Source organism: Gorilla gorilla, chromosome 3 (assembly GCF_029281585.2).
Source record: "Gorilla gorilla gorilla isolate KB3781 chromosome 3, NHGRI_mGorGor1-v2.1_pri, whole genome shotgun sequence".
Lineage (NCBI taxonomy): Eukaryota > Metazoa > Chordata > Mammalia > Primates > Hominidae > Gorilla > Gorilla gorilla.
The window spans coordinates 41,947,398-41,971,236 of record NC_073227.2 but is presented as its reverse complement, the minus strand read 5'-3'; the positions used below and the strand labels follow the sequence as shown (position 1 = coordinate 41,971,236).

At 32.4% G+C, this 23,839-nt stretch overlaps 1 long non-coding RNA gene across 1 annotated transcript in view; it reads left to right on the top strand.

Moving 5' to 3' along the window:
- The window catches only part of LOC109026523 (uncharacterized), an 83,807-nt gene extending 66,311 nt beyond the window's left edge, over positions 1-17,496 (top strand). Inside the window, exon 4 of the long non-coding RNA XR_002005521.3 lies at positions 15,517-17,496. This is a non-coding gene — a long non-coding RNA (uncharacterized lncRNA). The remainder of the gene's footprint in view (positions 1-15,516) is intronic.
- Positions 17,497-23,839: the final 6,343 nt, after the last annotated feature.

Here is a 23,839-nt window from a genome sequence, read left to right as displayed (position 1 = left end):
AATTGAGACCTGTCTACCTGGCAAAATTTTGTTTTCCCTCGTAAGTATGAAAGTCAGGAAGAGGCAGAAAAGGAGATCCCATACTACCAAACAAATCAGGCCACTGAAGTTCATTCTGGGTGATAAAGTGAGACCCCTCCTTAAAAAATAAATGAATTAAAAAATGGTGACAAAAAAATCAGCATAGGCTGAAAGAAAATGAATCAGCATAAGAAAATTATTTTTATTTACCTAGAATGTCACAGAAATTGTCTCTATGTTTCCTTAGCTTGACTAGACATTAGACAGGCTTCTTCCTGACCCTAGGACCTGACTCCCTTTGCTTAGAGCATTTAATTTGGAAAGCTTGTCACTGTAAATTCTTTCCTGATCCTTTTTGAGATGTATGTAATGTCTTAAGGAGCTAAGAACCATCCTTTTGAAATGAATTATCAAGAGAGAACTCCTATCTCCTTGTCTCTGTAAGAGACTAGAAGTCTAACTTTGATGGATTCTAATTAGTAAACATAGATGACCTAATCACCGTGGACAATGTTTGCAAGCTCTGAATTAACAGGACATGTTGTACACATTCCATTAATCAGCCTCCAGGTGACATAATGACCTCTGTAACATACTTTTTCATCAGTTTACTCTGGCAATTTATAAACCAACTAAGCTTTGTTCTCATGAAGCTGAGTTCAGACTGAGTTCTGGCCGATCTCTTCTATTGCAATAACCTCAATTAACATCTTCCTTTCTTGTTTAAATTTATCTGGTACAACTTTTGTTTTGAATGTCTTTATATGTAATTAAGGGATACGATTTTCACTGAGATAAATGCCTTTGAGTTTGCAGTTGGTTTGATAATAAATTAAAGAATATGTTTAAACCATCTTAAATGGTGTTTATTGATTTTAGTAAAAACATTTTAGAATGTTGATCCAATTCCCAATAACTAAGGGGTTTTTGCTTTTTGTTTTTTGTTTAGCTTGTTTTCCTTAAGAGCAACTGTTTACCCAAACAGTGCACCTCCAGACATGGATGTATTAGAAGACTTCACCATATGGAAGTCATGGTTGCTTGGACTTGGAAGGATGCTTAACTTGAAATAGACTAAACAGATTCTCTCTTCCAAAATAATTTTTTAAAAATAGAAAAATATTTAGGTCTATTGGCACTAGAGTAAGATTCATAACTTGTAAAACAAACTTTTTGAAATATCAGCTAAATATAATACACCACAGACCAAATAGAAAAAATAAGAAGAAGTCATAGGGAGTTGGCATAAAATTTATTTGATGTATGGAACTCTTCAGCAATGGTTTCAGTTAGAGGAGTTAATCATTAAAGACCATACTAATAACCCAACGTAGGGACTAGAGTTAGAGATCAATATATATTCTAGAAAGAACTGATATTGCCCCACTTAGCTCCGTCATGGTGACCAGATTGGAGTTGAAGTAATGTAGTAATCCAGTTGTAGTTTCTTTATCTTGACTCCAGTTGGAGACTAAGAAGGGAAAAGTTCTTAAGCAAGACAACCTAACAACCATGTAATTGGACCTCCATAGCATAACTCTTTAACAACACGGGATTCTGATACAATATTTTAAATAGATTCAGAGAGAATATGTAATGAGAGAAAGTTTCCAAACAGCTGGCTGCTAAAGCAAGTCCCCAGCCCTTTTCTTCACTTCCCTTGGGGAAAGAAAGGCTGACTCATAAAATAAAGAATGTACATCCAATCCTGCCGCTTAGGTGCCAAGGAGATTTAAATAGTGCCCAAGCAAGCAGAGAAGAGTTTTTGGGACAAATGGTAAGCCCAGAACAAGATAGATGGGAAAAACATCATTATTATTTTTTTTTTTACAAAACACACAAATATATTTTCAATAGCAGCATATTCTTCCATGTTACAAATTTGCTATAATTTACTAACCCATTCTCCTACATAATATGTCATTTATATTTTAATGGCTTTTGTTTGTTTATTCTGTTATTAACATTGCTGTACTGAATGTACTTATACATACATCTTTGCACTATTCTGATTTTTTTCTGGGAGGGTATTGTTCCAAGAGATAAGTTGGCAAATAAAAAGTGCTACTGCTTTGAATTATTGATACATATGGACAAATTGCCTTTTAGAAACTGCTTTTCACCATCAATATAGCAGAATACCATTTTAAAAATTCAATATTTATAAGCACCATGTTTATTTCAAACATGACACTATGTTCTAGGTTTGGATGCAGAGATGATGAAGAACAAGATAGAAACAGTGTTCCCTGGGACCTTAACCAGCCATGAATAAGCAGGAGATTTTTTGTGTACAGAAAAATAATGAAAATAAAATGGAGAGTGTTGTTTAGGATAAAATAAAATTATTAAAGAGCCACCATATTTGATATATATCAGGACTATACACATTCTGCCAATTACCCCTCCTCACAATACCTGTCACCTATCACCACCAGCCTTATACAGAGATACAAGTCCTTGCTAAGCAATTCCAAGAGATACGTTACACATTCTTCTGTGTGGACTAATGGATAATTGCTGGTTCCATTTGTGAGAAAATGTCATTTCCACAGAGAAATTGACCAATGCAATGCAATCCATGGTGAACCAACAGGGAACTTGATGAAAATTACACTTTTCTTACTCTCACAGAAGAAAAGGGCTATCATTTATTTATGTGGACAGGGATTTTCCTTTGAGGGAATGTAAAGATCAAAAATATTATCCAAGATTATTATCTTATCCTGTCAAAAGAGGGCCCTCTATACATAAAATTTAGAATTAATTCATTCAAGTAACAATTTATTTTAACTATCAATAATGTAATACATTTGTAACTAGATATATGAGTAAAAATAAAAAAATTATATTTAAAACTATTAAAGTGGACACAGTCACCTTGTATACTCATACCAGAATAGGTCTTACATGATGTATTGGTATGGATTCTCATTCCCTGCTGGACATTTGCTGCAAGTATATGCATTTCAGCCATTAGACATCAGTGAAAACAGGCTTAAAATTAATGAGGAGCATTGGAAAGCCTTGCAGTCTGAATTGCTTTCATTGTTTCCCTTAGTAATCTAATAAGAATCAATATTTTTAAAAAACACATTACTAATGGACATGCTAAAAATGTATAAGAATGGCAAATGATAAGTAAAATTAATAGTGTGATATATTTAGAAACTGGGTAATTGCAATGTGGAAGTGATCAATCAACTTAGGATTTTTTGTCAGCTGAATTGTTATATAATTTTTTTAAAAACTGCATATATTTAAAGTGTATATGTTTTGACATTTGTATATGCCTGTGAATTCACTACCACAGTCAAATAAATGAAAATACCTATCATACACAAAATATTCTTTCTGCTCCTAAATATTACCTTCTTCCTAATCCTTCCTGCTCCCTTTCACCTGTCCCAGTACAAGTACCAATCTGCTTTCTGATGTTATAGACTAGTTTGTATTTCTTAGAGTTTTATATAAATGCAATCATATGCCACATTCTCTTTTATTAAGTGGGCTTTTTCACTCAGTGTAATTATTTTAAGATTTATCTATAAGTTTAAGTTATCAAAAGCTCATTATTTTTCATTTCTGAGTAGTATTTCATTGCAAATATATGTAATAATTTATCCAGTCAACTGTTAAAGGTTATCTGGGTTATTTTGAGTTTTTGGCTATTACATATGTCTTAAGTATGAACAATTGTGTAAAATTCTTTTTATGGACAGAGACTATTATTTCTCTTTGGGGAACAGCTAGATGTAAATTGCTTGGGCCATGTGGTAAACATATATGTTTATATACTGGTTTCCTGAAATGGTAAAACTGCTTTCCAGACTAGTTGTAGCACTATATATTCCCACCAACAACTCTAATTCTTGTATATCTCAAAGAAAACTTTTTATGGTCAGCCTGTTTAAGTTATTCTAATAGATTTATAAAATATCTCATTGTAGTTTAATATGCTTATACATAAATAGTGGTCTTTTAAAATTATTTTTCTTTTTTTCTTAACCTTTATTTTAGGTTTGGGGTAGATGTGCTTTGTTTTATAGGTAAACACATGTTACGAGGGATTGCTGTACATACTATTTTATCACCCAGGTTAAAATTATTTTTTATATACTTACTTGATGTCAGTATGTACCATCTTTAGTGGTATGTTTGCTTCCATCTTTTATCCATTTCTATGTTTTTTTACTCATTATTAGTTTTAGGAGATTTTCATATATTCTAGATTCAAGTCCTTTATGATATGATTTTAAAATATTTTCTTCTAGTCAGTAGCTGGGCTTTTCATTCTCTTAACAATGTCTTTTGCGGACTACTCTTTTTATTTTTACAAAGTCTATTTTATCAATTTGTTTTTTAAAGATTGCATTTGTGATGTTTAATATAATAATTCCTTGCTTAACCCATTGATATGGTTTAGCTGTGTCCCCACCCAAATCTCATCCTGAATTGTATTATAGTTCTCATAATCCCCATGTGATGTGTCAGGGACTAGGTGGAGACAATTGAATCATGGGGTGCTTTCCCCTACCCTATTCTCATGATAGTAAGTTCTTACAGATCTGATGGTTTTATAGGGGCATTCCCCCTTTGCTGGGCACTCACGTCTCTCTCCTGTTGCCATGTGAAGAAGGATGTGTTTGCTTTCCTTTCCACCATGATTGTAAGTTTCCTGAGGCCTCCCCACCCATGCAAAACTGAGTCAATTTTTTTTTATAAATTACCCAGTCTCAGGTATATGTTTATTAGCAATGTGAGAAATGACTAACATATCCATGATCACAAATGATTTTCTGTTATGTTTTCTTAGAGCTATTTAATGCTTTAAGGTTTTTATTTAGGTATATGATCAATTTGGGGGTTAATATTTGAATATGGTTCAAGATATGAGTCAAAATTTGTTTTGTTATTTTTATTTTTGTTTTATTGAATATGAATTTCCAATAATTCCACAACACCATTCGTTTTTATCCATTCACCACCAAACTGCCTTTTCATCTTTGTTGAAAATCAGTTATCTTATATATGTGTGTGGATTTATTTCTGACACTAAATAACCCTGTTTCATTTACCTATTTGTTTTTATGCCAGTATTGTAATGTATTCCTTACTGAAGGCTTACTAGTTCTTAAATTCAGGTAATGAAAGATCTCTATCTTTAAAAAATATTTTGGTAATTTTAGGTTATTTGCCTATGATATGGTTAGGCTTTGTGGCCCCACCCAAATCTCATCTTGAATTGTAATCCCCTAATTCCCATAATCCCCATGTATTAACCCAAAGACCAGGATAAAGTAATTGAATCATGGGGGTAATTTCCCCCATGCTGTTCTCATAATAGTGAGTGAGTGCTCATGAGATCTGATGGTTTTGTAAGGGCTCTTCCCCCTTTGCACAGTTCTTCTCCTTCCTGCCACCTTGTAAAGAAGATGCCTTTCCTCCCTTTCACCTTTCACCATGATTGTAAGCTTCCTACAGCCTCCCCAGTCATGCTAAACTGTGAGTCAATTAAACCTCTTTCTTTTAGAAGTCACCCAATTTTGGACAGTTCATTACAGCAGTATGAAAATGGACTAATACAGCATATTTATGTAAAATTTAGAATGAACTTTTCAATTTCTACCATAATATATGCTGCATTTTTTTACTGTAATTGCATGGTATCAATAGGTCAATTTGGAGTTATTTGATACCTTCATAATGTGTCTTCTGTCCCAAGAACGTGATAAGCCTCTTCATTAATCAAAATCTCTAATTTATCTCATCAATATTCTTTCAATTTTTTAGTGCACAGGTCTTGTACAACTTCTGTCAGATTTATTTAAAATTTTTTCATATTTTTTATATTTTCTAAGTGATATTAACATTTCAAGGTTTGAATTCACATTGCCAGTATATAGGAATACAACTGATTTTCAAACTCATATATTAGTGTAGTAGTTTTTTTGTATAGTTCACTCATTTTTCTATAGAGGCAATTATGTTATGTGAGAATTAAGACAGTTAAAATTTTTTCTTGCTAATTTGAATGTCTTTTTTTTTTTCCTTATCTTATTGAACTGATTAGACCTTCCAATACCATGTTGAATAGAGCTGCTGAGAGCAGACATCCTTGTCTTTTTTGTGGTCTTAGGGGAAAACATCAATGCTTTCATTACTAAACATGATGTTAGCTGTAGGGTCTTTTTTTTTTGTTTGTTTCTGTTTTTTAAGAGATGTCTTCAACCAATTTGTAAGGAGTTCTCCTCTTTTCTTAGTTTGTTCAGAATTTTTATCAGGTTTGATGTTTGATTTTTCCAAATAACTTTGCTGCCTCTATTGAGATGATTACATGATTTTTGTTCTTTGGTTTGTTATTGAAGTCAAATACATTGATTACATTTAAAATACTTAACAAACCTTGCATACCTAGGATAGATTCCACTTGGACATGATATTTTCTTTTAATGCCTTGCTGAATTTAATTTGCTAAAGTTATATTTACAATGTTGAATTGATTACATTAGGAATATTGACATGTGAATTGGTTTGGTATCAAGGTAATACTGGCTTGATAAACTAAATTGGGAATTAATCTGCAAATGTCTGGAAGAGTTTTGTACTATTAGTTTTGTTTCTCCCCTAAATGTTTACATGTTATCTGTACTTGATATTTCTTACTAGCAAAAAAGCTATTTTTTTGTTTAAAAAATTTCTGCTCCTGACCCCTCTTTCTCTTCAACTACTGCTTTGTTTTGCGGCTTTCTCAGACACTTGTCTCTATTTACCTGCTCCAGATTCTTTTACTAAACTGTCTTTAATGTGGTCCTTATTAAATTGTTATTGCTCCTTTTCAAAGAAAGTTGTGGCTGTAAATGTAAACAAAGATTTCCATGTTGCTAAAATTAATGATTATTAATTAGTCTTTTTATCAGTTGACTTTTTTAAGAACTTTGTTTTTTTTAAAGAAGTTATAGGTTCACAGAAATATTAAGAGGAGTTGACAGAGATTTTCCGTATCTCCCTTGCTTCCACACATGCATAACCTCCCTCATTATCAACATCCTCCACCAGAGTGGTACATTTGTTACAATTGATGAACCTACATTGACACATGATAATAACCCAAAGCCCATAGTTTACATTACGGTTCACTTTTTTTTTTTTTTTTTCTGAGACAGAGTCTCACTGTGTCACCTAAGCTGGAGGGCATTGGTGCAATCACAGCACACTGAACCCTCGACTTCTGAGGCATGAGCTGTCACACCTGGCCCCCAACATTAGAGTTCACTCTTATGTTGTACATTCTATGGGTTTGGACAGATAAATAATGGCTTGTGTTAATTGTAGTATCATACAGGAATCGTTCAGCATATAGTCTTTTGGTATTGTCTTCTTTTGCTTAGTCATATGCATTTAAAGTTAACTTGTGTCTTTTCATGACTTAATGGCTTATTTCTTTTTAGCACTGAATAATATTCCATTGCCTCAATATCCCACAGTTCTTTTTTTTTTCATTCGCCCACTGAAGGACATTTTGGTTGCTTCCAAGTTTTGACAATTATAAATAAAGCTGCTACAAAACTCTACATAGAGGTTTTTGTGAAGATAAAATTTTCAACTCCTTTGGTTAAATACCAAAGAGTGCAATTGTTATGTCATATAATGAGTATGTTTAGTTTTGTAAGAAACTATCCAACTGTCTTTCAAAGTAGCTGTAACATTTTACATTTCAGCAACAATGAATAAGATCCCTTTTTCCTCCACAGCTTCATGAGCATTTGATGTTGTCAGTTTTCCAGATTTGGGCCATTTTAACAGATGCACTGTAGTATCTCATGGTTTTAATTTACATTTTTCTGATGACATATGATGTGGACCATCTTGTCATTGCTTATTTCCCATCTGTATAATCTTCTTTAAGTAAAGTGTCTCTTAAGGTCTTCAGCCCATTTGTCAGTCAGATTGTTTGATTATTGTTGAACTTTAAGGGTGCATGATATATTTTAGATAACTGTCCTCTATCAGATGTGTCTTTTCCAAATATGCCTTCCCAGTCTGTGCCTTGTTTTCTTGTTATCTAGACATTGTCTTATGCAGAACAGAAATTTTAATTTCATTGAAGTCCAGCTTATCTATTTTTTCTTTCATGAATTATACCGATGATGCTGTATCTAAAAAGTCATCTTCATCCCCACGGTTATCTAGATTTTCTTCCATGTTATTTCTAGGATTTCTATTGTTTTGTGTTTTACATTTAGGTTTATTATTCATTTTCAGTTAATTTTTGTGAAGCATGTAAGTCTCCATCTAGATTCATTTTTTTTTGAATGTGGATGTTCATTTGTTTAGTGAAAAGGCTATTTTTGCTCTACTGTATTGCTTTTTCTTATTTGTCAAAGGTCAGTTGACAATATATTTATGTGAATCTATTTCTGGGTTCTCTATTCTGTTCCATTGATCTATATTTCTATTAGTTTGTCCATACCACACTGTCTTTATTACTGAAGCTTTATCATAAGCCTTGAAGTCAGGTAGTGTCAATCTTCCGACTTTGTTCTTATCTTTCAATATGTGCTGGCTCTTTTGCATTTTTTGGCTCTGCATATAAACTTTAGGGTTCGTTTTTCAATATTCACATAATAACTTGAGATTTTCATTGGAATTTCATTGAATCTACAACCAAGTTGGAAAGAAGTGACATTGTGTCAATATTGAGTCTTCATATGAATATAAAATGTTTCTATATTTATTTAGTTTTTTTATTTCTTTCATGGGAGTTTTTTATTATCCCTCATAATAATCTTGTACATATATTTCTAGATTCATATATAAATATTTCATTATTGGGAATGCTAGTGTAAGTGGTTTTGTGTTTTTTGGTTCAAATTTCACTTGTTCATTGCTAATACATAGAAAAGTGATTGACTTTTATATAATATATTAACCTTGTATCCTGCAACCATGCTGTAATTGCTTATTGGTTCCCAAAGCTTTTCTTAAATCAATTCTTTTGAATTTTCTGCATATGTGATCATGTCTGCTGTGAAAAAAGACAGTTTTATTTTGTCCTTTGCATTCTGCATACCTATTATTCCCTTTTCTTGTCTTACTGCATAAGCTAGTACCTCCAATATAATGTTGAAAATAAGTAGTGAGAGGAGACAGCCTTGCTTTTATCTTAGTGGGAAAGCTTCAAATTCCTCCCCATTAAGTATGATGTTAGCTGTAGATTTTTTGTAAATATTATTTATCAAGTTGAGAAAGTTACACTCTATTCCGAGTTTACTGAGAGTTTTTATCATAAATGGGTATTGGGTTTTGTAAAGTACTTATTCAGCATCGATTGATATGATTTTTATTTTTTAGCATATTGATATGATGGATTGCATTCATTTATTTTCAAATGTTGAACTAGCCTTGCATATCTGAAAAAAAATCCCACTTGGTTGTGGTGTATAATTATTTTGATGTATTATTGAATTTAGTTTGTTATTTTGTTTAGCACTTCTGTATCTATATTCATGAGACATGTTGGCTTATAGGTTTTTTTTTTCCTGGCAATGTATTTTTATAATTTTCATACTAGGGTAATGCTAACCTTATAAAGTGAATTAGAAAATCTTCTCTCTGCTTCCATCCTCTGAAAGGCATTGTGTAGAATTGGTATAATTTTTTCCTTAAACATTGGTAGAATTTACTAGTGAACTCATCTGGGGCTACTGCTTTCTGTTTTAGAAGTTTATTAGTTATTGATTCAACTTTTAAAAATAGATATAGGCTTATTTGAATTGTCTACTTTTTCAACTGTATGTTTTGGTATCTATCTTTTTTCGCCTAGGTTACCAAATTTGTATACGTAGACTTAATATCCTCTTGATGTCCATAAGATCTGAAATGATGTCCCCTCTTTAATTTCTGGTATTGTAAATTGTGTCTTCTCCCTTTTTTTCTTTATTAGCCTGGCTGAAGGCTTATTAAATTTATTGATCATTTTAGATAACCAGTTTTTGGTTTTCTTGATTTTCTCCATTGATTTCCTGTTTTCAATTTCATTGATTTCTGCTCTAATTCTTATTATGTATTTTCTTCTGCTTATTTTGGACTTAATTTGCTGCTCTTTTTTTGTTTCCTAAGTGTAAACTTAGAATATTCATTTTAGACACTTCTTTTTTTCTGATGTATATGTCCATGGTATAAATTTCATGTGTTGAATTGTCACTGCACTACCTTCACTCATCCCAATAATTTTAACAAATTGTGTTCTCATTTTCATTTAGTTTAAAACATTTTTTATCTCTCCTGTGATTTCTTCTTTGACCAATGTGTTATTTAGAAGTGTGTTTTTAAATCCACATTTATTTTTGGGTTTTCCAGTTGTCTTTCTGTTATTGATTTATAGGCTAAATCCATTGTTTTCTGAGGGCACGTTGTAAGACTTCTGTTCTTTAAATTTATTACAGTGTGTTTTATGGCCCAGAATTTGGTCAGTCTTGGTGAATAGTGGTTGAATTTTTAGGAAAGTTTGACCCCATTTATTAGTACCTCCAACTAGCAAAACTTTCTTATTCTTAAACTCATTCAGAAGCATTCAAAACTAAAATTGCACAAATAGAGACATTTTAATTAAAAAATAAATCCTAATTTAGTTGAATATTGTCAGAAGACATGTTCTGTTTTTTATGTTGTTATTTATTGTGACATGTTTATGGATTCTACTATCAGTTGTTAAAATGTTACATGTTTACCTTAGAGGAATATGTATTTTCTAATTGTTGGATATCAATTTTTATACATGCTCAGCTCTTCTACGACTTTACCAACATTAGGTCTTCTTGGTCTTTCATGTTTCCAAGAAGCATTGTATTAATTATAATGTATAATATATGTGGATACAATAAAATTATATATCATATAAGATTAATAATTAATCAATTTGTTTTTATAGATATCTTTATATATTTTGAGACTGTGTATGCAAAGGCATGTGAATTTTTACTTTTTAATGGTATCATTAATGATTTAAATTTTAATTGTTGCATAATTACCCACTGTATCCTAATAATGATTTTTAACTTTGTAGAACATTAGTTTAACTACACCAATTTCTTGGCGGCTACTCTTTACCTCATATATTATTTCTTCTTGTTTTACTATAAAACTATCTGACTATGCATGTGTTAAAACTCTTTTTGTAGACAGCATATATTTCTAATTTATTCTTCTTTCTCAAGTTAAAAATATTACTATATGATAGAACAAGTTGCATATATTTCCATGTATTGTGATTAAATTTGAAACCACATTTTCAAAATACTTACGCCTTCTTTTGAATATTGTTTTCGTTCCTTTGAATGATTATTTTTAAAAATAACTTTACTCATGTAGTATTTGGAAGGTTATGCCCTATTTTTTTATTTAAAAGGTACAATTTACTTTATGTAAGAAATAAATAAGAAATTTTACCCTCTTGAGGTGCAATGCAATTTCTTACACCACTTTAAATCAGAGCACCTCTATGTAGTTTTTCATAACTATTCATAACTTCGTGTTTAATGATAGCTTATGTTTATATCCCTATATCTAAAAAATACCATGATATGGAAGAGAAGATTAAAGACATGCAGTCGATATTTCATCACTTAGTATTTATTTATATTTACATACATGTTTTCTTTCCTTTGTTTATTGGTCTTTCTTTCACCTTAGAAATTCCTTCTGGAATTATGATTATTTTTTCTTTTTCTTGACATACATTCTCTATTAACTCATTTAGTGAAGATTCTAACTACTGTGCCTGTTACATCTTAATTACTTAACTAATGTCTGTTTCTTTAATAAATTATTAATTATAGCTCTCATCAGAATGATGCAATAGTTAAAGCAAATAGACAAGAGAAAGGAAGTGTCTCACTGTATGCATGTGTTAGCATTTATAAAACATTCAAGGGTAGTATCTTACTCAAACTCTCTATAAAGAAGAGATATAGTAAGAAACCCAGAATATTTACTAAATGTCATGCTGCTATATGTTTAAACTGTGAGGAATGTCATGCTGCTATATATTTAAACCATAAAGATATATAATACAAGGTGGGAGGGTGCTCTTAGAGCACCAGATAATATGATTTTATTTGAAATACCCAACCTCTGTTCCTCAGCTTCCTTTTCTCAAAAAATGAGGGTGGAACAATAGCACCTACCATATAAGATTGCAGCAACAATTCAATGAGTGCATACATTAAAGGAACTTGGAGAATGTGTGCATAGCATAAAGTCATTTTAAGAAAATTATTTCAAACTTGTAAGTAGATGAAAAAAAGACTGCATGCCCTTTCAGCGCTTATTGCAGCATTGTCTAACAGTCTCCAACAAAGGATTATTTTCTTCCCTTTAGTTTAGAGGCCACAGAATGAACGTTCGTTTGAATTTATACTTACCATTTATTAAGGTTCAAAATCTGTTAAGTTAGATGTTAGTTTTTGGTTTTTGTCCAGTAATGATGTAAGTGACTTATGCTTAATTAATAGTATAACCATCAAAGATCATGGTTTATTACCCTTTAAGATGTTAGCCAGTATTGTTTCTAATTTAGCAAACTTATTCAGCACGCCTTTTAAGACTGACTGTATAATCCTCTTTTCTTTGAATTGTACTTTTAAGAAGTTTTACTCTCCTAATGGTTTTCCCACTAATAAGTTGAATAAATATTTGGTTCATGTTCGTGCTATATTTGTATGTCATATTTTTAACTAAAATAAATTATTCTTTGACACATTCAGTAAATATTAGCTATTTTATTATCATTAATCTTTCTAGATTGATAAACTTAGCAGATTAGAATATGGTAATGAGAAAATCACAAACTCAATTTTACTTCATTTGATTTGTATTAATAAAAATATAATTAGTTTTTTAATTAACTTCCTTTTAAACATTTGTGTCATTTATCCTAAAGGAAATGGTTGTAGAGAGTACAGAACTTTCAGCATGACAATTTCTTGTTTTAGGAGAAATCCAAAATGTTAAGTCTCCTTGATGCTTAGATTATTATATAATAAGAAAAAAAGAAATTGTTAACATGTGATCAAAATAAATTACAAGTTAAACTTTTAAAAGTATGTAGAAATAAGTTCATGTGTATATATATGAATATGTTGAAATATTTATTTGTTGAAATTAAGCATTAAGCCATCACATAGAATTTGGAAATAAAAGCTGCAAAGTATATGAATTACTTTTGTATGCCCATATTAATGGTAGCATCAGATAGAGGGTTGGATTAGAGATACTTTTCAGCCAGAAAATAACCTGTTATTTCCGCAAGTGATAATAAAATATGGAAGCTTTTTTGTTGGTTTAAAAATTAATTGAAAATTCAGCCCATTGTTTCATGTAACTGGCAAAATTACCTAGTCTCCATTTTGAACTAAATGTGTTTAGTCTTTGATCACTTAAAGTGTTGGTCATACCATGTCACTCTAGCCTGGATGATAGAGTGAGACCCTCTCTCAAAAACAAAAATATAAATAAGAATAAAGAGTTGGTAGTAAAAAGCAGACAAACAAATAGAGTAATATTGATCTTTATAAAGGATGATAGTTAATGCCTTACTTCTGCCCCATAACCCAACACAATATTGTATTTAAACTGAGTATCTCAGGGTTGTTGTTTGCCTCTCTGCAAGGCTTCAGCATTCAATATTGTTGCTGTAGTATCAAGTAATAGAAGGTAAACCTGTAATATCTTTTTGCTACAATATAACAAAATATGCCTCATTACAGTTATGTTGATAATCAAATTTCCTCTGTGTTTGAGCGTTAAATACTACATATTTGGTCGATTAATGTATAAGAATGCATGATTACTAATTTATATACTTTTAGTGGAATTTTTCATTTAGGGGATTCCAATATCTTCTCATTACTCATCAGATAAAATTCATACTCCCAACATAGCCTATGAAGTTCTAGCAGACATGGTTTCTACTTTTGTTTTTTTCCTGCCACATCCATTATCTGTTGCTCTCTCATTTTCAGCAATACCAGTAGGTGTTTTAATCCTTTTGGTTCTCAGAGCATGTCAATCTTATTCCTACCCCCAAATTTGGCTCTTGTGTTTGCTCTGCTTACTACAGGCAACTCCTAAATCTGTGTACAGCTAGATCTCCCTTATTGTTGACACCTCAGCTCATCTGTCACTTTCTGAGAAGGTTTCTTGGATTATACCTTTTAAACTCACACTATTAAATATCGTATCAGCCTATGCACTTCTTTCGTGGTCCTCAGCACAAATCACTTTATTGTTTGCTCCTTTTATTCTTCTGCCAACTGAACTATAAACTCAGTGTGCTAAAAGATCTAGTCTGCATTTTTATTATTTTATCCTCAGTATCAAGGATATGTGAATTACCCAACTATTTAATGAATGTTGAATGAATTTAACAACAACTTATAAAAATTACACTTTTAATATATGCAGCAATAATTACTGAATGGTGACACTTCTGTAAAAATTTTAAAAATATATGTATTAATTCTGTTTTTAGTAATGTGAAGATTATTTTTGATAAAGTAAGATAAATGTACAAGGATAACAAAAAGTAATTTTAGCTTAATATTGAAACATGTTTAAGTTGTTTTGACTTGTGTGTTCCTTAAAATAGGTCATACATCTTTAATTTTTAGTAACCATGACTAGTGACGTGTTAAGGTTTTATGATTGATAGATTTGCAATTTTGGTATTTTAATCCACTTATGAAATAGCTTGATGTAAGCTAAGTTCAGAGGATAAGCAAATTCTGGCTTCAAGTTTTTTTAGAATTGTTTTCCTGACTAGCTATGAGTGTATAAGATTCTTGCTTCACTTTAGTGATAAATTTTTAAATGTTTAATATCCATCTCTCTCTTAACACTCAACTGCCTGAGGGCAACACTATCTTCATATCTTTATAATATGTTGTAATATTTGTTATATGTGACCCGGGTTCTATGTTTATCATACCCATTCCCTCATTTACTTTTCAGAGGTATTTCATAAGATAGGTGCTACTTTTACCATCCAGTTACCTACAGAAGGGGAAACTAAGACGTACACAACTATAAGCAAAGTATTCAAGTTCTCGTGTACGTTACCATGTGCATGTACCTTATGAGAACTTGAATACTTTGCTTATAGTAATCTATATGCAATTGTTCTAGAAAGTGTATTACCAACATATGTTTCTAGGATGTAACACTTATTTAATAATTGCATATTAAATTGAATTAGAAATATGACCAGGGTTGTGTGTGTGTGTGTGTGTGTGTGTGTGTGTGTGTGTGTGTGTCTGTCTGTCTGTCTGCATATCTCCAATTTCTTTGTTTTGTTTAGAGAATGGACAGTTAATTGAAGTTCTCATGCAGGCCCACACAGCTTCTGTCTTATTCTGTCTTATTCTTTTTTATGCAGCTGTAACAGAATACCTGAGCATGAGTAATGTATAAATAATAAAAATGTATGTCTCACAGTTCTGCAGGTTGAAAAATCCAAGATCATGGCACTGGCAGGTTTTGTGTCTGCTGAGGGCCTGATCTTCACTTCCAAGATGGTGGCTCGAGTGCTGCCTTCTCCAGGATACAGGAATACTGTTCCTCACATGGAAGAAGTGAAAGATCAATGAATCCACTCTTGCAAGCCCATTTTTGCTCTGTTTGTTTGTTTTTGAGACAAGGTCTCACTCTGTCACCCTAGAGGTTGGAGTGCAGTGGCACAATCTCTTCTCCCTGCGACCTCCACTTTCCTGCTCAAGTGATCCTCCCACCTCAGCCTCCCAAATAACTGCAACTACAAGCGATGACTACCAAAAAATGTCTAATTTGTTTGTTTGTTTGTTTTTGCTAGAGACTGGCTTTTGCTATGTCAGCCAGGCTGGTCTTGAACTCCCAGGCTCAGCCTATCCACCTGCCTGGGTCTCCCAAAGAGCTCGGATTATAGGCATGACCCACTGCATCCAGCCACAAGCCCATTTTATAATGGCATTATTCCATTTATGAGGTCAGAGCCCTTGTGACCTGAACTCTTATCCTTAGGCCACAAATTCTAATGCTGTTGCATTAGGAATTAACTTTCTGACACATGAATTTTAAGGAATACAAAAACATTCGAACTACAGCAGATTTTATTCTATATGTAATTGTTCAAGAAAGTGAATTACTGTATATGAATATAAGGAGTTTTTTCACTAAGAACTCTCAAAATAGTAAAAACAGAGGAATGAAAACAGAACAAGGGTAACTGAGACTAAACTAGCAAGACACCTTCAAAGAAGCCACGATAGTTCAGAGAACTAAAACATGGATTCAAGATTTATGGAAACTTAAAAAAAAGAGCTTGACAATTTTATAAAGACTGAATAAGAATATAATTAATCCAAGAATTTCCTTTATGGCCTGAAAGGTGATATAATAATAATAAGAACAAACACTTATGCAGCATTTATTATGAACAGTGCTTTTCAAGATCATTTAATTCTGTCAACAATTCTATGTAGCAAATAATATGTTTTTTTTATAGAAGAGAATAGGGGTGACAAGGGAAGCATGGTGGCTGATTATTAACATTACACTGGAATCTTCCACAGAGTAAAATATTGTGTGTAAACAAGCAAAGCTATTTGAGTTACAGATTTAATTCAATACATTAGTGTTGCATGATATCTTAATGAAGGAAACCCAAAATTCTGTAATCAAGAAAGATAAATTTTAAGGCTTCATAGATAGATTTATTATTCAAAAGATTAATACAACAGTATGTTGGCCAAATACAGCCCCCATTGCAAAGTAGTATTAACAAATACGTGCAGAAAACTAACACTTTACCCACATACATTGGTTTAGATTTTTTCCAGAAAGTTTAATTTCATATAAATATTTTACCACTTTATATTAGGTTGCTCCAAAAGGAATTCTGGTTTCTGCTAATAGGTATGAATTTTCAATCAAATATTTGCAAGAAATATTAGATTCTGCAACTAATGCTTTATAGGGAAAATAGTCACTAACATAGAAGAACAAAATCTCTATTTTAAAGTTAGCCCATATGTCTGACTCTTCAAAAAAATTTTTACTACTGCACTGACGGATGAAATTTCTTTCGTGCTGGGGGGATGTAGGGGAAAGAATCACAAAGTTTTTACAGATTTATTTCCTTTCCAGATTCTATTTGCAAAGCAAGGCTTACAAAAGTTTTTTAATATAGATTTAAGTTTTCCATGATAGTGGGAAAGTTTTCAAGATAGCTCTATAAACATAATCTCCTAAATCTGATGAGTCTCTGCTAGACATGAAAAAAAATACATTGTCTTTCACATCTTTCTGTGCTAAGAATTTAGGCTGCAAAGAAAATTTAAAGGCGAAATCCTTATGTGAACTTATTTATTCTATATAATTATTAGACTTCATTTTGTCTAATCATTATTGATCATTTAATAAAATCAGTTGGGGATAAAATAATTCTCTATGTATCATTGGTTTTCTGTGCTATTTTACTCTACATGCAATAAAAAGAAAAATATATAAATAACATTTATCACATACTCCATTAAGTCTAACATATGCTAGCAGAGCACACTGCAGTCAAATTGTGTATGTCTGTGTAAAATTGGTGCTGTTCCTTCACTAAAAAACATCTAGTAAATGAAACTATAGTCCAACAAGTAGACTTATTTTGGCTTTGCATTGAAAGGAAACAAGAGTACAGATTCTAAATTCACAGTCCTTTTTGGCTAAAAAGTCCACACTTTATAATTAATGCATTATTTTGGTTTATGTTGCTCTTTGTTCAGTTATTAAAGTCCTATTATCACAGCACACAAAGCAGACATTATGCATTTTAAAGCTAAGCAACAAGTATACTATTTTAGCAGTTTATAAGGAAAAAAAGGACTGTGTATTAAGCTTTGTAAAGTTGTGGCCATCTGGAATATCAGGATGAAATTTGGTCTTCATATTTGCATCATGCAAAGGTTAGCCATATTTTCTGTTTCTAAACTTCCTCTCACAGGGAATTAGATATACACATTTTATGCAGTCTTTTCACCTGTCATGATGTGCACAAAGTGTATTAACATACGGATGGGGGAACAACATGATAGTTAAAGCAATAGTTTGTGGTTTCTGTCTTCATTGGAAATCCAATGCGGATTGGGATGTTAAATACTGAGCCAGGTCTACACAGAGTACATTTCTTTAGCTTCCCGGCTATTACTGCTGGGGTCATCTTGCTAGTGTACTGTGTGGGCTAAGTACCTTATTTCAATTCCTTAGAACAAGGTTTCTGAAAATATCTGTGGTAAGGGAACCACTTAAAAAATTTCTAAACTCTCAGAAATTTATACTTTTCTGAATTATAATGAAAATAAATTATTAAATATAAGTGGAAAATACCCACAAAGACATGAAAGAAACAAGTTCTATTTTGTTAATATTAGATTCAGTCAACATAAAATTACTTTGTCAGTGTACAAGGTACTCTAAATTTTTAAATATACTTACTCTCAATTTGGACACCTAGATCAATCTGTTTGGTGTATACTGGTATCTCATTGTGGTTTTTATTTATATTTTCCTGATGGCATATATTACTAAGAATGTTTTCATATGCTTGTTGGACATTTGAAAATCTTCTATTGTGAAGTATTTATTCAAGTTGTTTGCACATTTACAAATGTTGCATTGTCTTCTTATTATTGAGTTGAAGTTACTTATATAATCTGAATATAAGTACAATGTAATATACATATGTTGAAAATAATTTCTCCCAGTTTCTGGCTTGTCTTTTTTTTTTTTTCTGTGTCCACGGAGTCTTTTACAAAACAGAAGTTTTAAATTTTGTTGATGTCTAACTTGTCGAGGTGTTATTTTAGGTTTTTATTTGTTGTCTTCCACCTAGGAGATGTTTACCAAACTAAAGGACAAAAAGATTTTCTCTTATAATTTCACCTAGAAATTTTACAGTTTTTGCCTTTGTGTTTAGGTCTATAATTCATTTCAATTTATATATTATGAGGTAAAGGTTGAGATTAATTTTCCCCACAAATACATCCAATATTTACAGCATTACTTGTAAAGTTGTTGATCATTTCTCCATTTTTATGCTAGTATTTTTGCTAAAAAAAAATCAACTACCATATATATGTGGATCTTTTTCTGAACTCTATACATTTAATCTATCTACATGTATCTTCTTATGCCAAGACCTAACTCTCTTGATTACTCTAGTCTTAGGCTAAGTGTTTAAATCAGGCAACGCCAGTCTTCCAATTTGTTTTTCCAGAAGTGCTTTGGCTATTTTATATTGTTTCCTTTGCTGTACAAATTTTAGAATCATTTGTCAAATGTAAAAGAAAAATAAAGTCTGCCTGGATTTTGACTGGGGTTGCATTGAATCTATAGATCATCTGGAAAAAAAAACTGAAAATATTATTGAGATTTTCCATCTGTGTACATGATATATTTCTACATTTAGTAGTTCTTTATCGGTTTCTAGCAAAAAATGTATAGCTTTCTGTGTAGGTATTTTACATACACTTTTCTAAATAAATACCTAAATGTTTCCTAATTCTAAATAGCATTTTGGATTATATTTTACATTTTACTTTCTAAATTGTTCATTGCTAGTATATAGCAAAACAGTTGATGGCTATATATAAATCATGTATCACTTGACTTAGCTAAGCTCATGTTCAATAGTTCTAGTAATCTTTTTCTATACATCATTTTGGATGTTCTATACTTAATCTGTGGACACTGTGTATTGCTGCCATAGAATTCTTCAATGCAAGACTTCCTACCTAGGTGTTAGGAATGCTCTTGGCAGTCAGTTGGCCAAGTCAGGCAAGTTCTTTCAGGCATTGCCTCAGCTGAAGTCAGTCCAATTTGCTTAAAGGTAAACTTCTTCCTGGGGCAGTATAAAAGTTTGACCACCTTGTCATAACTAATAAAATGGCATTTTAACTCTGCAGATCCCATGGGTTTACTTAAGTCTTTCTTGATTTTTTAATCTCAGGATGGTTTATCCTCCAACCCAGTGCTGTTTCCTGGAACTCCCCTTCATAGATATTGATTTGAGAGCTGTTTCCTCAAAAAAGTTTCTGCATACTAAAATCCATCTAAGGATCTGCTTCTTAGGAAACCTAACCTGTAACCATGATCTTGTTTTTTTTTTGTGAATTAACAGAGGGATTTTCTCGTTCTTTCTAAGATTTATGCCTTGTATTTTTTTTCCCCTTATTGTGTGTGCTGTGGCATCTTCTCTAATGTTGAATTGAGGTGGTGAAAGGGATTATAGTAGACTTTTTCATAATCATAGGGGGAAAGTGTTATGTCATTCAATTATGTATATGTTAGCTGTAGGTTTTTAATTGTTTCCCTTCATCACACTAAGAAAAGTTCACTATACTGCTTATTTGGTGAGGCATTTCATTATGAGTGAGTTATTCAAGATATGTTGCTAAATTTCTAAATACTTGAGGTTTTCTATATATCTTTTTCTAATTTATTGAGAGCTGGACTTGGTGAATGTTAGCTATTGAATGCCTGGATGGTATAATCGTCCTTTAAAATGTGTTGATTTTTGTTTTGACAGCCAGTTAAGTTACCTGTGGATCAGCTTCAGCCTTTCAAACTCTTGTTTTTGATGTTTGTTTGGAAGACATAGGTTTTCCTTTTTGATTAGTTTAGCTTTACTCTGAAGATACAAATTTTCTGCAGGTTCTATTGAATCTGCGTTGATTTTCAGTATGTTTCCCCCAGTCTGCTTAGTTGGAACTAAAATGTCTACCAACCCTTTGTGACCTTCAGGTATTTCTTTGGTTATAGCTCCTCATAAGTTTTCATTGTCTGGCCTTGTGAAAATTCTCCTTCCCAATGCTCAGCCTAGTATTCAACAGAAGACTCAAGTTTACTTCATGCAGATTTCTGAAACATGTTCCCAGCTTCACTTCAGTTGGTTGGTACTGTAATCTGCAAATTCTAGCCACCTCAGCTTCCCTCAACTATAATCTGTTTCCCAAACTCAGTGAGATCACAATACCGTTCATCTTCTTTCTTTGTGTTTGGATTTCCTGTCCGTGCTACAGAGTAGAAATACCCCAGCTTCTAGAAGACCAGCAACACTGTAGAACTTTATCCTACTCTCAGGAATCACTTGGAGTTTGGAAGAAACACAACATTGTGTCTGATGAGGAAAATAATTTAATTTCTAGGAAGTGGCCTTAGGGTACAACTGTTAATGTGTGACATTGCCATATGTATGTTTCTAATAGCATGAGAGAGGGGTCATATATATGGCATTATCTTTGAAAGGCATTTAGGAAATGGAGAGATTCTTAGGATTTTGTTAAATATTCAAAAATCAGTTTTTAAATTAGTTTTTAATTCCACCAATCTTTTTACTCAAAATATGAATGTGAGATTTTGTAACAGCCATTCTTATTAAAATATAAGTCACATGCAAATTTGATTTCCAAGAGGAAGAGTGAGAACCAATGAGGATGGGGATGAAAGCTTTCATTTTTCATATTGTTGTTATTATTACTCTTACCTAAAAGTCTTGCTGCTTAGTCTTTCTTTACTTTCCTTCTGAACTTTCACATAAACCTTGTAGGACATTCACACTCATTTTATTTTTAACACCTTTGACAAACTCTAATTCTATGAAAAGAGAGAGATACAGGAGTTATGACCCTCAGTTCTAGAGTCTAAAATATAGTCTACTTGAAAGAACACACAACATACCTCTAGTGTTAGACTTTTTTTTTTAGGTTGGCTTTGTTTGATTTCCAGCTGAGTTCTTCAAGTGGATCAGAGAGCAGTCGAATTAATTGGTGCTTCTCTGAACCAAATAGCAGTGCCTATGGCTAGTTGCCCTTCCCAGATCATTGTGACATTGAGCCTTATGATGCTATTATGTGAGTGTTCTCAGGCTGTGGCTGTCCTGGGTCATAACCTGATTTTGATAGCAACAATTACTGATCCTTCAAATGTCAAGATTCAGACCTTATGTATTTTCTGACAATAATGTACTATCGAAGAAAAGCTTCAGGGAACAGTCATGAAAGATTCTTCGTTTCTAATGGTATATTTATAGGTTTGATATTTTGAAATACAATTGAAATAATAATTGCCAATGGCAGAGGTGGCTGTTAGAATGCATTTTGCATGTTTTACATTAAAATAAACAGAAAAGGCCGGGCGCGGTAGTTCATGCCTGTAATCCCAGCACTTTGGAAGGCTGAGTTGGGTGGATCACGAGGTCAGAAGTTCGAGACCAGCCTGACCAACATGGTGAAACCCTATCTCTGCTAAAAATGCAAAAATTAGCCAGGCGTGGTGGTGTGTGCCTGTAATCCCAGCTACTCAGGAGGCTGAGGCAGGAGAATTCCTTGAACCCAGGAGGCGGAGGTTGCAGTGAGCCGAGATCTCGCCACTGCACTCCAGCCTGGGCAACAGAGTGAGACTCCGTCTCAAAACAAAACAAAACAAAAAGCAAAAACAAAAAAAAAACAGAAAAACAAGTTAATTTTTTATAGCAGTTTGCCCGAGTCTGAAGGTAAGACTAGGATAATTTGAACATTCACAAGACACTTTTATGGCTCCTTCATAACCAGTCCTTCAAAAGTCTTAGCTATCCTTCAAAAAATTTGCTGCAGAAATTCTAGATGCCTTTTGAATTTATAGAGAGTGAGGTAGCAAGAGGAGGGAACAGCTGCCACATATGCTCTACAAACTTCCTTTCAGAAAGTGACTTCATTCCCCGTGAGAATCGGCCTTTGGCAAAACTGCCAATTTTTCCTTAGATAAAAATGTCATAAGCTATCCAGTTTTAAAATTGGGCAAAAGACTTGAATATGTTATTCTCCAAAGAAGATCTACAAATAGTCACCAAGCATATAAAAATGTGGTTAATATCATGAATCATAAGATAAATGCAAATCAAAAACACAATGAAATGTCATCTCACACACCTTACTTAGGAGGGCCATTATCAAAGTAACAGAATGTAGCAAGTATTAGCAAGGATACAGAGAAATTGGAACCCATGAGCACCACTGGTGGGAATGTAAAATGATACAGCCATTAAGGGAAATAGAATGGAGGTTCCACAAAAAATTAAAATGGTATTAACAATATGACCGAGCAATCCGACTTTTGTGTCTATATCAAAAAGAATTCAGAGCAGAATCTTGAAGTCATATTTGAAGACCCATGTTCTTGCAGCATTATTCACAATAGCCGAGAGGTAAAAGCAACCAAAATGTTCATTGACCAATGACTGGATAAAGAAAATGTGGTATATACATACAATGGAGAATCTCGCAGACTTCAAAAGAAGCACATGCTGCCACAGAAATAAACCTCAAGGACATTATGCTAAGTGAACTAAGCCAGTCACAAAAGAACAATACTGTATGCTTTCACTTACATGAAGTATCTAAAGTGGTTAAAAATTATAGAATTGGAAAGTAGAAAGGTGGTTGCCAAGGCCTGAGAGAAGAGGGAAAGGTGAATGAGTGTTTAATGAGTATAGTTTCAGTTTCGCAAGATACGTAGTTCTACAGCTCTGTTGCACAGCAATGTGAATATCATTACTACTAAACTGTATACTTAAAAATGGTTAAGATGGTAAAGTTAAAGTAACGCATTTTTTATCATAATAAAAAATAACAGGCTTATATGATACATAATAATTGAAATTAGGAGAAATTTTGAGTGTTTGAAAGGAACTACACTATCAACAATAATAATACAATTTTTTGCCTTTCTTTTTACTGGCTGGTACATGCTGAGATCA